Raw genomic sequence first — 12,780 nt, forward strand, 5'->3', positions numbered from 1 at the left:
TTCAAGCTGATCCCTGCTACAGGACCGCACCGCAACGCTGCACCGTTTTCAGCTGACTCGACTGTCTCATCCGCTTTGACCCACGGTGAACCTTCAACTCGAAATTTCTGAATGCCGACTCAACCCAGTTAAAGTATCTAGAAGCCTGACATGATGCTGTTGAGCCTAAAGAACAAGTACTAACGGTATTTGATTTGGTTCTGCCTGCTTTTAAGGGCCCCTAGTGGCTATTAAGACCCCACTCTCTACCTTTTAATGACATCTTCAGGGAATTTGACATTGCTGCTAAAATGACTGCCAGTGTACACCTGTCTTCCAACTAAGATTGCCTCCTTTTATTTCAGAGTCTTCATTGTCTGTGTTGTTATTGGGTTGTAGTGTTTTTTATTAGTGGCTTTGTATTTTTTGTTTAATGAAAGGATTCTCTTTTAATAGAACTTATAGAACCTTATATGGGCATTCTATTATTTTGGTACCACAGTGCTTTTGTTGGTTGGTCTGTTTTTGTGCCAGCCCTCAACCCTTGTTAAGAATGTACTCTGTCCTTGAACCATACTACCTTTAAGAGGTGAAGGAGGCATGCCTATCTTGGGAGGATAGCTTAGGGGCAACATATTCACCTTGGAAGCAAGATGCCCCGGGTACCGCAGGTTCAAACCCCAGGTCCGCGCTTAGAAACCTCTGGGTATTAAGCGCGTTATAAATAACCTATCATATCATGATCTGCCTGTTTCACCATTATGAGTGAGATCACTGCCAGCTTAGTAGTAGAGTAGGGCTGAGTAGGATTGTATTCACTACTCATTCCTGCACTCCTGTAGACCAGTAGTCATTTTGTCACAGATGCACTGCTGTCGGCAATGGCTAGGGTGGCTCTAGCTAACATACACCTGGCATCGTGACTATCGCTCACAAAGAGAGAGAAACTTAGACACGCAGTGAGAGAGACAGAGAGAGAGACAGAGAGAGAAAAAGCACAAACTGAGAAAGAGAGATAGAGAGAGAGAGAGAAAGAGAGAGAGAGAAAAGAAGCACACAAGAGAGAGTGTGTGAGAGACTGCATTTTAAGGGCATATGATATGCCAGAGAGAGGTTGTTAAATTATATCCGTCATGATAACTTATATTTGTATATTTGTTAAGGCATGTTCTAGCATAATATGTATCAAGATAAACCCCAGCTACTTGCGCCCATGCACCCCTCTAAGCCAATATTTCATCACAATGAATAGTCTAACCCACTTGTGTTTTCCTTCAAAGGTGGATTTATGTTATCATCTGTTATTTAGTATCAAACCACAGCCAACATGTGTTTTGACCACTTTTCCGTCTTCCTCAGGGCTTAAATAAAACATAATCCTATTGACTCAGTTCAATTTCTTAATCCATATAGAAATTCTGTATATCTTCACAATCCTATGACTCCTGGAACATGTACTCAAATATTGCTTGATAGCCACTCCTCGTTGTGAGATAGGCTAATCATCACCCACTGCTGCGCGGTCTCATATAAAATCTCTCGTGCTGGGTTGTTTAATCCCAGCTCCCTGTTAGGTAATGGTGGCGTTCCGTGTGGCAGATCAAAGTCTTTGTTCAGATCACAAGGAATAACTTGTGTCAAGCCCGCGTTCCAGGCATTATCATGGTTGCCCCTGCTGCCCTGGTTTCTTTCTTTTTCCATGATGCCTGATCTCACCAACTCCATTTTTTTGTTACCCCGCCAGAAAAACAAGCATTGGCAATGCCAAACATGTGGGCTTTTGTGCAGGCCTGGGAAGGAACTTGCCCTGCTGTAGTGGTATTAACTGGCTACTGATGGTAGCAGCTGCAAAATGATGTAGTGTTTATACTTGTGCACATTCCAAAACTGTTGGCTTCGCCAATACTTTTTTAAATCAGGATTTCAGTGAAGGACACGAATAGTGTTTTGAATAGGGTGACTGAAGCCAGACCTGATTCAGACATTTTTATTACACCAGTAGCACATTTACACATCCAATAAAGTCATTAACTCTCAGGAGTTTGCTTTGAAGAAACACTGGAAGGCACTTGGAGTGCAAAGTTTGATGATAAGGCTCAAGCAAATCCAAAGAGTTCCCATGAGGATGTGTTTTGGGAGAGTAGGGGAAGGAACTGGGTGCCTAGGAATTAGCAGTACCATGGACAGTCAAGGGGTGGGTAAATATCCAACAACACCTACAAGCATTGTGTCCCTTCTCATATGCCATGTCTCCCTATCTGTACTTCAAGGCAATAGTTTCAGCTTATGGGTGGTGCAATTTACTACGTAATAGCCCAAACTAAAAACGTACTTGAAAGAGTGCCTGTCACTCATCTTCTCTTCTCTCTGGGGTCTCCATAGAAATAGAAAACAGAGTATTTTTTGGGATACCTTTTCTATATTCCATATCAGCCATTTTAGCATTGGCTTCATTTTTCATGATGAGAATATGTGCACTAAAAAGTCAAGTGTATTCAAAAAACGTTTTTAGCGCCACAGAAATGTTGCTGGGGTGCTGATACTGATAACGTCGACAGGTCGTATTGGCAGGTTCTTGCCAAAAATTACACTTTATAGCTTCTCGAAATTCTCCATAAATATAGACTAAACAAAATCAATTACGCCTTCCAACCTCTAAGATACAGAAGGGAAATCCCTTATGTTGGTAGGAACTGGGGAGAATAACTAGTACACATAAAGGGTTTTCCTACCAGTAGTTAATTCAATATTTATTTAGCAATTTCTTTATATAAATGTAAATCAACACATATTGGCATCTCATTCAACAAGCTGAGATTGTTAGGTGTACTATAAGTGTCTTGATTCAGTCAAGCATTCTGTATTTCAGCATAAGTCTCAATTATCACAGTGCATACATTTTCACAGTTTTTAAATAATTCGACAAAGGCTTGCACACCGACAGTGTTACAAAACAAAGTGCTAGGACAAATTGCACTGCAAACTACATTGTATGCACATAATTCCAAAGGTGGAAGAGACCGCGTAAATGAAAATTGCAAAATTAATTCTGCGAGTAGTACCGCGTCGATGCAGAGTAGCTGCCTTTTATTGTGAATAAATTGGCCGCCTTCTTCAGGACAAGATTTCCGGGTGAACAAATGAAAATAAGAAATGATAAATAAACATGAAAATACCTATTAGAGATTAATAAAACCGAATACAAACAGGTGCACCCACGGATAGGACACGATTCTAAAACTCACCAAATCTTTTTCAAATCCAAGAAACGGTCTACAGTAGGTAGGATTCTCAGCAGCTGGTGTACAGTCTTATTCAGTTTGTTTTTAAAGGGGCCATCTTCTGCAGAAACAACCCACATAAAGAATACAAGCCAAGGGTCATTCCCTGCATCTTAATTCAAACAGTGAGACGGTCAAGAGAATAAATCAAGAGAGTAACTAAGTAGGTGGCATACCTTTCATTTTGAGGGGTGCCGCATAGCAAATATAATGTCAAAGCAATCTGAATGTTTAGAGGCAACGAATCCCTCGTTGAATGAAGACCAAATCTGTAAAAATAAGAAAACTAGAATCAGGCTATTTGGAGATACACCGTCTCTACATCAAACAAAGCGATCTCTCTTTGTATAGTCAGGAGAAAAAGGGGGGGCTTGGTATACTTACTAAGGGCCAGTTTGAGGAAGAAGCGTGCAAGGATCATGTTTGCTCTAGAGGCAGAGACAGACTGCCCTGGTATTTACAGTATGTGTAGTGACAGATTCACAAGCAACCATGACGTCATCGCGTCACGTAGAAGGACGTTGCAGAGTCATGTGTGCGTCTGCTCCGGAGTTCGCCTGCATTATGCATCATTTTTTCTAGTAGTTCCGTCAGCTGAGGTAATTTCCTAGTACGTCACTCGAGTATGTCTCTGCTGTTTCAAAAAGGTCAAATGCAGTTGGCTACAGCGGTATTCCTGTCACTAAAATGGAAGCAATCTAAAGGAATATTCGCACTCCAGCGATGGCTATGATTATAAATAATGACATTGTTGATTTTGGCGAGAGCGTGGCTCTTTTCTTTTACTTGTATGACGTTAGTTAGTTTGTTTAAAGACACCGTGCAAGCTGTACACAGGCTGTTTCTCTTTCCCAGAACAACTGGGGAAATTGACTACAATGGGAATCGGGCAGGTTTTCGTAGCTCTCAACCATTTGTGTCGCAAAGGGGGGTGAAATTATCTGATTTTGTTTTTGGCGGGTGAGACGCCCATTGGAATGAATGGGAGTGCAGGAGGCGTGGCGGGTGAGTCAGCCCTTTACAAGGCAGGTGACACCCACCAAAAGCGTGTGAGTTGAGCGCTATGGGTTTTATCTTGATGGAAGTTTCCAGTGTGGAAGTGGTAGCACTCTGTTGTAGTGACACCACTGGAGCAAGTGCTTCTTATACTCTACTCTGGAGACTAGGTAGAATCGGATCACCAGCAGAGGCTTATGTAGGGATGGTTCACGCGCACAACGAGGTACATGACGTGGCTCAAGGCACGCCGATCCTATTGCAATGTCACTGCTTGTCCTCACAGCCAAACCTCTGCCCCCGAAGGACCGCATTCTGGATTTGCGTCAGATTTACTTGTTGGCTTCTAAGTCTACTGCATTTGACCAGTTTCACAAGTCCGACGACTGGTTTGCGGACCCGACTGCTCTGATCACTCAAAGTAAACCGGTCGTTCTATAAATATCTGACCCCAACATGTGGACCTTGTTTGGTGACATGACATAATGTTACTTGTTGGGGAAAACTTAACGAGAATTTGCCGTCCGGCTACTAAAGCTCGATACATCTGGGTCAAATTCATGATTTCTCTTTTGAAGGAGACAGATGTTTTGACATATGGCGCAAATTAAAATGGACTTGCAAACTGGTGTTCGTGTCTTCTACTTGTTGATGCATATCTGATATACTTGTTGTGCTTATTGAATTCATTTTTGTTATAATAAATTAATGATGTCTGATATATGTTAAACATCTCAGTGAATAAAGGTTAAAAGAAGAAAATGTCCCCTCCTGTTAAGCCACAAACTGGAGGTTCTGTGCCAATAGTTCCCCATAGAGATGACTAGAGAGTCAAACCACCAGCAGAGTCTTATGAAGGCATGCAACCTGCATGGTTTGCCCTAGTTTGACAAACTATACATTTGGTTCAATGGACCAAATACACAAACATATAAACATGTGTGTGTACGGGGGCAAGGGAGTGGAAAGGTGGTGGTTTCAATCATGTGACAGATGTGATGGAGGAAGGAGGGGAACTAGGACCCCACCATAACTAAACAAGAAATGGTTGTATTCAGGTCAACCAAAATGAGTCCACCAAAATGCAGACTATGTCTGTCTAACAACACACAAATGGTTCTCCAAGTCACTTGCCAAAGAGAGTCTAAGAATTCGACTGGTATGTAAGAATGTTAAAATGATCACAAAACACACATTAACGAGACTCACAGTGCCCAAATCCCATACAAACACAGATGTATTTGAACACAAACCCTTTTTTCAAAAGCAAAAATGTGTGTATTTACTTTTGGAAGGTATTTGGGACCTACACATGTTTCGTACTGCTTGTGTTACAAATATTAACACACAGTGCGTGCTTCTTCAGGACCTTTGGTCAAAATTAATTATAGTACGACTTTTTAGCTTGAGTTGCATGGCATTTTATGCCAAAAGGCACTTGCAGACGGCATCTTTTCCACTACTTCAAGCATACAAGTATAAAATAAGAACTACGGGCCTGATCACGAGTTGCGCTGTAGCCCTTAAAAGCAGCGGTAACGGTGTTAACGCTGCATATAAGGGTCTGCACAATCTAGACTCTGGCGTGTTTACTCCCAGCACAGAGCTGGGGGTAAACATGGCAGAAAAATGGCAATTTTCTGTGCAATTACCACTGGGGGTATTACAGCACGGTAATTGCACAGAAAAGTTCTGGAATGGGTAGTAACAGTTAGCACTCAACCCGCGATCCGACGGTAATACCAGCAGACAGGTGGGCGCTAACATAAATAAAGTTGGGAGCTATCCCAGCCGCGATACCACACAACTCGTGATGAGGCCCCGATTAAAGACCACCAAAAGTTATGCTAAACATAGTGAGAATCTCTAAAAACTCTGGCTATAACTAAAAAGTAGATTTAAAAAGAAGCGCTTAAAAACACATTACAATAACACTTACTACGCAAGAATAAGATATGACTAATAAAGCAGGTCTATGAGGTCTGGTAACTCAAGATGAACAGTTATAATTGTGTGTACTGTGTGTCCCTTAAATGTGTGCTATTGTTGTTATTTGTAATTTTACCAAAAACAGGTGGTTGTTTACCACCAACCAGTGCAGCCTATGTGTTCTTTAAAGCTTCTCCTTGCCAGCAAATACCATAGTTCAAAATTAGGGCGCAGTCACTCTACTTATTAATGGGATGAAATGTTAATATGGTATGAACAGAGTAGTAGACTTGTCAAAAAATATGTATTGCAAATATTAGTTAATTCATCGAAATAAGCATTTAGAATTGTATTTGATTTGAGTATTTTACCGCTTTAGCACTCCTGCAACTTTCTCTGTAACAGTGCCTTGTTGCCCACAGGTTTAGCGAGCTTTATAAATGTAGAAATAAATAAATATCCCCCAATCTAGCCTTCTGCCTTCTGGGATTGCACCAGTAGCATATTGCTGTAATGCAAGGAAGAGATTGCATGATGAAATGCCTGCATGTGAATTATAAATCCATACTACCACTTTACAGCAACTACCACCTATAAGCAACACAGAAGGGTTTCCTCCAGTGTTCTGCTCCATTTGGTCTCAGAAAGAAAGCATCCCCCCCAGTCCCACTCCCGCCCCCCCTTCCCCCCCCCCCACCTCCCCCCCCCACTGATGCGTGCCAGGGGAAACTCTTCTACTGGATAGCTCAGCGGCAACATGCTCGGCTTGGAAGCAAGGCGACACGGGGCAACACAGGTTCAATCCCCGGGTCCGCGATTAAATACCTCTGGGTATTAAGCGTGTTATAAATATCATATCATATACTGTGAGTGGCCCAGTACCCAGGGGTGTAAATTAACTTTTTTACTAGGGGATCCCACCTAGCAGGTGGGGTGGGGGATTGGCATAATGCAGGTATTTTAGTCACTCCTCATAAACATTCGCCTCACAGCCCCTCAGAAGATTAATCAAGGCCACCAGGAAAATAGCCCAATTTCATAAAATGTCAGAAAAGTATAAAATGTGCACACCTTTTAAACGCAAAAAATAGACATAAATATTTCCCCTAAACTGCAATATTGACAAGGGATTTGACAGTGCTCCTACTCAGACCTACAAGCGCTCTTGTGGGGAAGTATCTCGCCTTTGAACCTAAGGACCACAGTTGAAATCCCTGCGGCGGCGCCACAGCATTCTAAAAAGCAGCATTCTGAAATTCTGAAATGGTTTTCCCAAGATTGAGGGAGCCGGATCCGAGAGCAGGGGAGAAATGTTTTGCCGGATACCACATCCGGGAAGATCCGGCCCAATAACAGCACAGACAGTACATACTGCTCGCAAAACTGGTGCTGCATTTCTTGAAAAAATCCTGCCTTGACCATTAGGCCTATTTTCCAACTTCCTTTTATGAGTAAATTACTGGAGGGAGAAGTAGCATCAAAGATGTGTAGAGAACATGAATATTCCTCACTACTTTTAGGCAGGAGTGTGTCCCTGTTGTGGGGAACGAATCAGACCTGGTAGGTGTCTTGGGTGACCAAGAGGTATAGCTGGGGGTCGTCGGGGCAACCTTGATCATGATAGACCTACAAGCTGCATTCAACACCGCCAAGCATTGGTCGCTTCTGAATCATCACAATTAGATGGGAGTCAAGATGTTATTTTGGCTTACCTGGAAGGATACCGTCCTCTATTTCTGAGGAGTCCTGCAGGATTTCACTCTTTAACCATTTTTGTTTAACTCTTTTGTCACCGTTCCATCTTGTTTGCAGAGGCATTGCTGGGGGGTGGGGCTGAGGGGGCTATAGCCCTGGGTCTTTTGGTTGTAGCCCCGGATAGAAGCTCAGGGGCTACAACCAAAAGGCTACCTAGCCCCGAGTCCCAACAGTCCTGACACTAGCGTAGCTCCAGATCTTTTCCAGAGCTAGCAACACCCGTGCTTGTTTACAAACAGTGGCACCTTGAATGTTGATAACAACAAAGGCCCAGATTTGCAGCCATCATATAGGGGAATTTGCCCTCCAACTAGTTAGATAGCGAAAAACCTTGGTGTGAAAATGTGCTCTAGCACCTTGAAGTATCATTTGTGCTAGTGTAATTAGAAATAAAGATCACAGACCAAATAACTTGTATTTTCTTGTGTGAAGGGGGCGCTATGTTTTGTGATAATGTGTGCCGCTCTCGTCAGTTTTTTCAAATAGTCCTGAAATTCTTCACCTAAGTCTATTGCACTTCTGTATGCATCAGGCTGTCTTGGGAAAGGGGAGGGCACTGTATGCGTGTGTCTATCACTATTTATTGTGTGGGGACAAATGGTGGTATTTGCTAGGCTGGTTTCTTAATTCAAACAGCGCCAACGGCAAGCAGTAAACCCAATTTTTCTTCCGTGTGTGGCACAATTTGGACAGTATGCTTTTTAAAAGGCTGTTATTTTTTCCATGACGCCATTTGATTGGGGGTGATAAATGGTGCACAATTTGTGTGTGATACCCAACATTGTTGTCACTGCTTTGAATAGGTCATTGATAAAATGAGTTCCGTTGTCGGAGCGTATTATATCGCATATCGCCCAGCGGGGAAACACCTCCCTCACTAAGAATGTTGCTGCGCATTTTGCGTCTGGGTGTGTGCAGGGACCTGCTTTCACCCACCTCGAAAAGGGGCAGACCACCACTATCAAGTATCGTGCTCCATTGCACCTCTCCCCCATGTCTGCATAATCGGTATGCAGTTCACGGAATGGACAAATGGGCCGGGGTAATGTTCCTCTTAGTGTTCTTAATGTCATTCCTGAATTGTATCTTTGCCAAGTGGGCCATTCTACTATCATTTTCGATATCAGCTCTTGCAACCCTGGCACAAACCAGTTTTCCTGTATCTTTGCGGAAATGTGCTGCTTTGCTTTGTGGGCTGGAAAATGAAGTTGCTGGAATGCTATTTCTAGTAATTTGGCTGGCATTACTAGTTTACCTGTATTGTTTTGATGCCAAAGGAGGTCAGTGGAGGACTGGCTACATCCTCTCTTTCTGCATAGCTCCTTTTCCTCTGGTGGTGTATCCTGCTGCAATTCTATTATTTGTGAAACTGCATAGAGTTGTATCCTTCCCCCTGCACTTCCTCCACATGCTTTTGTAATACAAACTCACCTGTTACTTCCTTTGTGAAACAGGATGCTTCTCTCGTGGCGGCTTCCGCTTCCGCATTACCTAATGAGATGACGTCAATCTTATTTGTGTGGACCTGGCATTCCACTAACGCTACCACAGTAGTTTTTTAATGCTTCAATCAATTCCATAAGTAATTCATCGTGTTGTATAGGGGACCCATCTGCTCTCCTAAATCCTATCCTCCCCCATCGTGCTAGTCCCCCATGCACGGTGGTTGTCATGTACGCCGAGTCAGTGTATATCGTTACCGCACTCCCCTTGGCTGTATGCAGGGCCTCAATCAATGGTATTAATTCGGCCGCTTGTGCCGAGAAGTGAGCAGGAAATCTCTTTTGTACAATCACTTCATACCCCCTTCTTCTAATTGCACCACTGGCGCCCCTACATGTTTTTCTCCTGTTTCACAATTGATAGATGCTGACCCATCTACAAAGTATATTTCACCCTCTGTTAGAGCATCTTCTTTTGCTGTGGGTGTACCATCATCTTCCCCCGTGTATGAGGCATAATCAAGATTTTGCATATCTTCCACTGTGCATGCTTCTGTGAAGAATGTTGCTGGGTTCACTGTTTTGCATTGTACTATGTGTATGTTGGCACTTGATAAAAATGATTTCGTAGGCTGTGTCTCTCTGGGTCGTGTGCTTTTTGATCTTTCTAGTATGGCGAACAATGAGTGTTCCACAAACAATGTCACAGAGCATCCCATCACAATTGTTGCACTTTTCTCAATGGCGAATACGGCTGCTGCGAGAGCTTGTTGCAATTGAAGTGCCCCTGCATTACTGTGTCAAGTGTACCACTGTAGTATGTTAGGGGTTTGTGGCCCAGTGAAGTTTTCTGTGTTAACACAGCGGTCACGAGTGTTCCATCGCAGTGTGAAAATAAATAAAATGTGTGTTCTTAATCTGGTGTTGCTAGAACGGGTGCTGTGGAGATCAACTCCATCAATGTTTTGAAGGCTGTGTGCATTTCGTATCTCCATTTTAGATCAGTATTCTCCCTTTGTAACGCTCACCTGACTCCCACTGAGATGCTGACCAGGTCTGGACTGCTGCGGCATCTTCTAAGGTGATGCACAGAACTCGGAAGACCGACTGGACAGGACCCCCAAATCTCGCTTGTCTGACTCGCAGGAGAATCCTTCTGCAGATGGAGAAAGGGGATTAACTACCTGCGGAGTAGCGCGTCGGCCTCCCACTTCCCTCTTTCACTCTCCTCAGACCACCTCTAAAATTCCCTGTTAACTCTCACCTTAAGGTTTGAAAGGACGAGCTCTCCATCCTGCTTCTGGTGCAGGGGTGCGATTATATCCAGTTACTTCACTGGTGTTCGGATTGGTGAGGATCCAAGCTTACTTGACTTTCCTGGCAAGGTGCCGTAAGTATACTGTTGTAAAAGTTCAAGAGTTGCCCTCCTTTTCTCTTTGCCTTTATATTCAGTAGTCCGTCTCTTATCCCTTTTATCACAGGTGCTGAGTGAAGATTTCGCGTAGAGGAAACAATTTGTCGAAGGTAAACTCAGGTGAGTTTATGATGGGTGGTTCCTTTAATGTCCTTATATTCACCCACTAATGCGTGTGTCTTTTTTCCCCATTGGGGCCGGGGTACGGTACTGCCGAAGAAGCGGCGCCGACCCGAGATGAGGAAAGATTCTCCTGACAATAATCAGGTAAGTCTTATGGCGAAAATCTGTCTTTCCTCAATATGTTCCTTTTGCTCACCTTTTGTTCTTCTCTTCCCCCTTAGGCGCAGGTATGCGGCGGATCGTGCAGATGGTCGCTAAGGAGCACGGAGATGCCTCGTGAATAGGTGAGTGGAACGCGGCGCTGCAGCGAGCAACGCGATGCATCTTTAAAATAAATGTCTTCCCTTAGGATCGCCGGCGTGATGACTCCGGACTCCGGGTAGAAGCAGGTAATGTTCTTCTGTTCACCTTTTCCCTTTTCTTCTTTCCTTTCAGGTGTTCCAGGATGGAGGCGGGCGTGGCTGTAGTCAGGATGCAGGAGCAGACACGGTGAGCGTCCAGCTGCTAGGTGCAGAACAACGCGAAGCGTGAGCCGCTGTCTGGGCGTGGCTTAAATAGCCCCCCAAAGTAGTTCCAGGTACGTATTCTTCCCCGGCCACGCCCGAGTGGCAAAATAGTCCCACAGGTAAAATAGTCCCTTTCAGGCCTCAAAGAGGTCTGGATCTGGCAGCACGGTCTGCATCAGGTAAGTTCACATAAACACTCCTTTTATGAGCCTGGCGCCTATGGCGCCAGGACTGAGGTCCAAAATGAGCCTGGCGCCAAAGGCGCCAGGACAGTGTCCAAAGGGCCCCTACTAGGGGTTGTTGGCCTTTTCCCCGGGAACATGATGTCTGCTTCCGGGGACGCTGGTCCTGGACTGGTTCTCCGGGAGTAGGCATCATGACAGCACTCCCCTCCAAGGCCCCTCCCAAGATTGTTCTCTCCGGGGGTTTTGGTTTGTTTGGGAAATTCCGGTGGAATTTTTTTATTAACCGAGGTGCATGTACATGGTCACTAGGTTCCCAAGACCTTTCCTGAGGCCCGTATCCTTTCCAATCTATTAGATAGAAATGTTTTGACTTTGACACCTTGGAATCTAAAATGTTCTTCACCTCGAATTCAGGTTCTCCATTTATTTGGATAGGTTCTGGTGGCTTGATTAATCGGGTTCCAGGTTGTACTGGTTTCAAAAGTGATACATGAAAAACAGGGTGAATCCGCATATTAGCTGGTAGGTCGAGTTTGACGGCCACCGGGTTGATTATGGCCGTAATTGAGTAAGGCCCCAAATATTTTGGGTTAAAAGTTCGAGGTCCTTTGAGCGATAAGTGTCTGGTAGCCAGCCATACTTGGTCTCCTATTTGGTATAGAGGTGCCTCACTTCGATGGAGATCAGCAGTCTTCTTGTATTTTCAATTGGCTTGCTGTAAATGTGTAGTTGCTTCTTTGAAAGCTTGAGTTATTGTAGAATGCAGATGGTCTACTGCGGGCATTTCGAGGCTTTGAGGCGAGTCAAGATCTGAGGTTCGACGGTGATGCCCATATAAGGTATAAAAAGGACTTTGCCCAGTTCCAGAATGTACCGAATTATTGTATGCATATTCGGCAATCCAAAGAATATCCTTCCAATTACTTTCAGATTGATGCAACATACACCGTAAATATTGTTCAAGGGTCTGGTTAGTCCTCTCTGTTTGACCATCGGTCTGAGGGTGGTGGCTGATTGATAATCTTACGTCTATTTGTGCCAGCTGACAACACTTTCTCCAAAAATGGGAAATGAATTGGCTTCCCCGGTCAGAGACTAGTATGGACGGGAATCCATGTAAACGAACGATATTTTCAGGGAATTCCTTGGCTAGGACAGAAGCTGAAGGTA

The 12,780-nt window shown here is 44.0% G+C and overlaps 1 long non-coding RNA gene across 2 annotated transcripts in view; it reads right to left on the reverse strand.

Moving 5' to 3' along the window:
• Positions 1-1,979: 1,979 nt before the first annotated feature.
• The window catches only part of LOC138467168 (uncharacterized), a 94,084-nt gene continuing 83,283 nt past the window's right edge, over positions 1,980-12,780 (reverse strand). Inside the window, exons 1-4 of one of the 2 annotated variants that reach the window (XR_011268090.1) lie at positions 3,645-3,733; positions 3,437-3,529; positions 3,225-3,321; positions 1,980-3,091 (exon numbers count right to left, since the gene is read on the reverse strand). This is a non-coding gene — a long non-coding RNA (uncharacterized lncRNA). Of the gene's footprint in view, positions 3,092-3,224; positions 3,322-3,436; positions 3,530-3,644; positions 3,734-12,780 lie in introns of those variants that run through there. The other variant, XR_011268091.1, reaches the window with a different exon arrangement.

Source organism: Ambystoma mexicanum, chromosome 4q, assembly GCF_040938575.1.
Source record: "Ambystoma mexicanum isolate Mex_15411 chromosome 4q, UKY_AmexF1_1, whole genome shotgun sequence".
Taxonomy (NCBI): Eukaryota; Metazoa; Chordata; class Amphibia; order Caudata; family Ambystomatidae; genus Ambystoma; species Ambystoma mexicanum.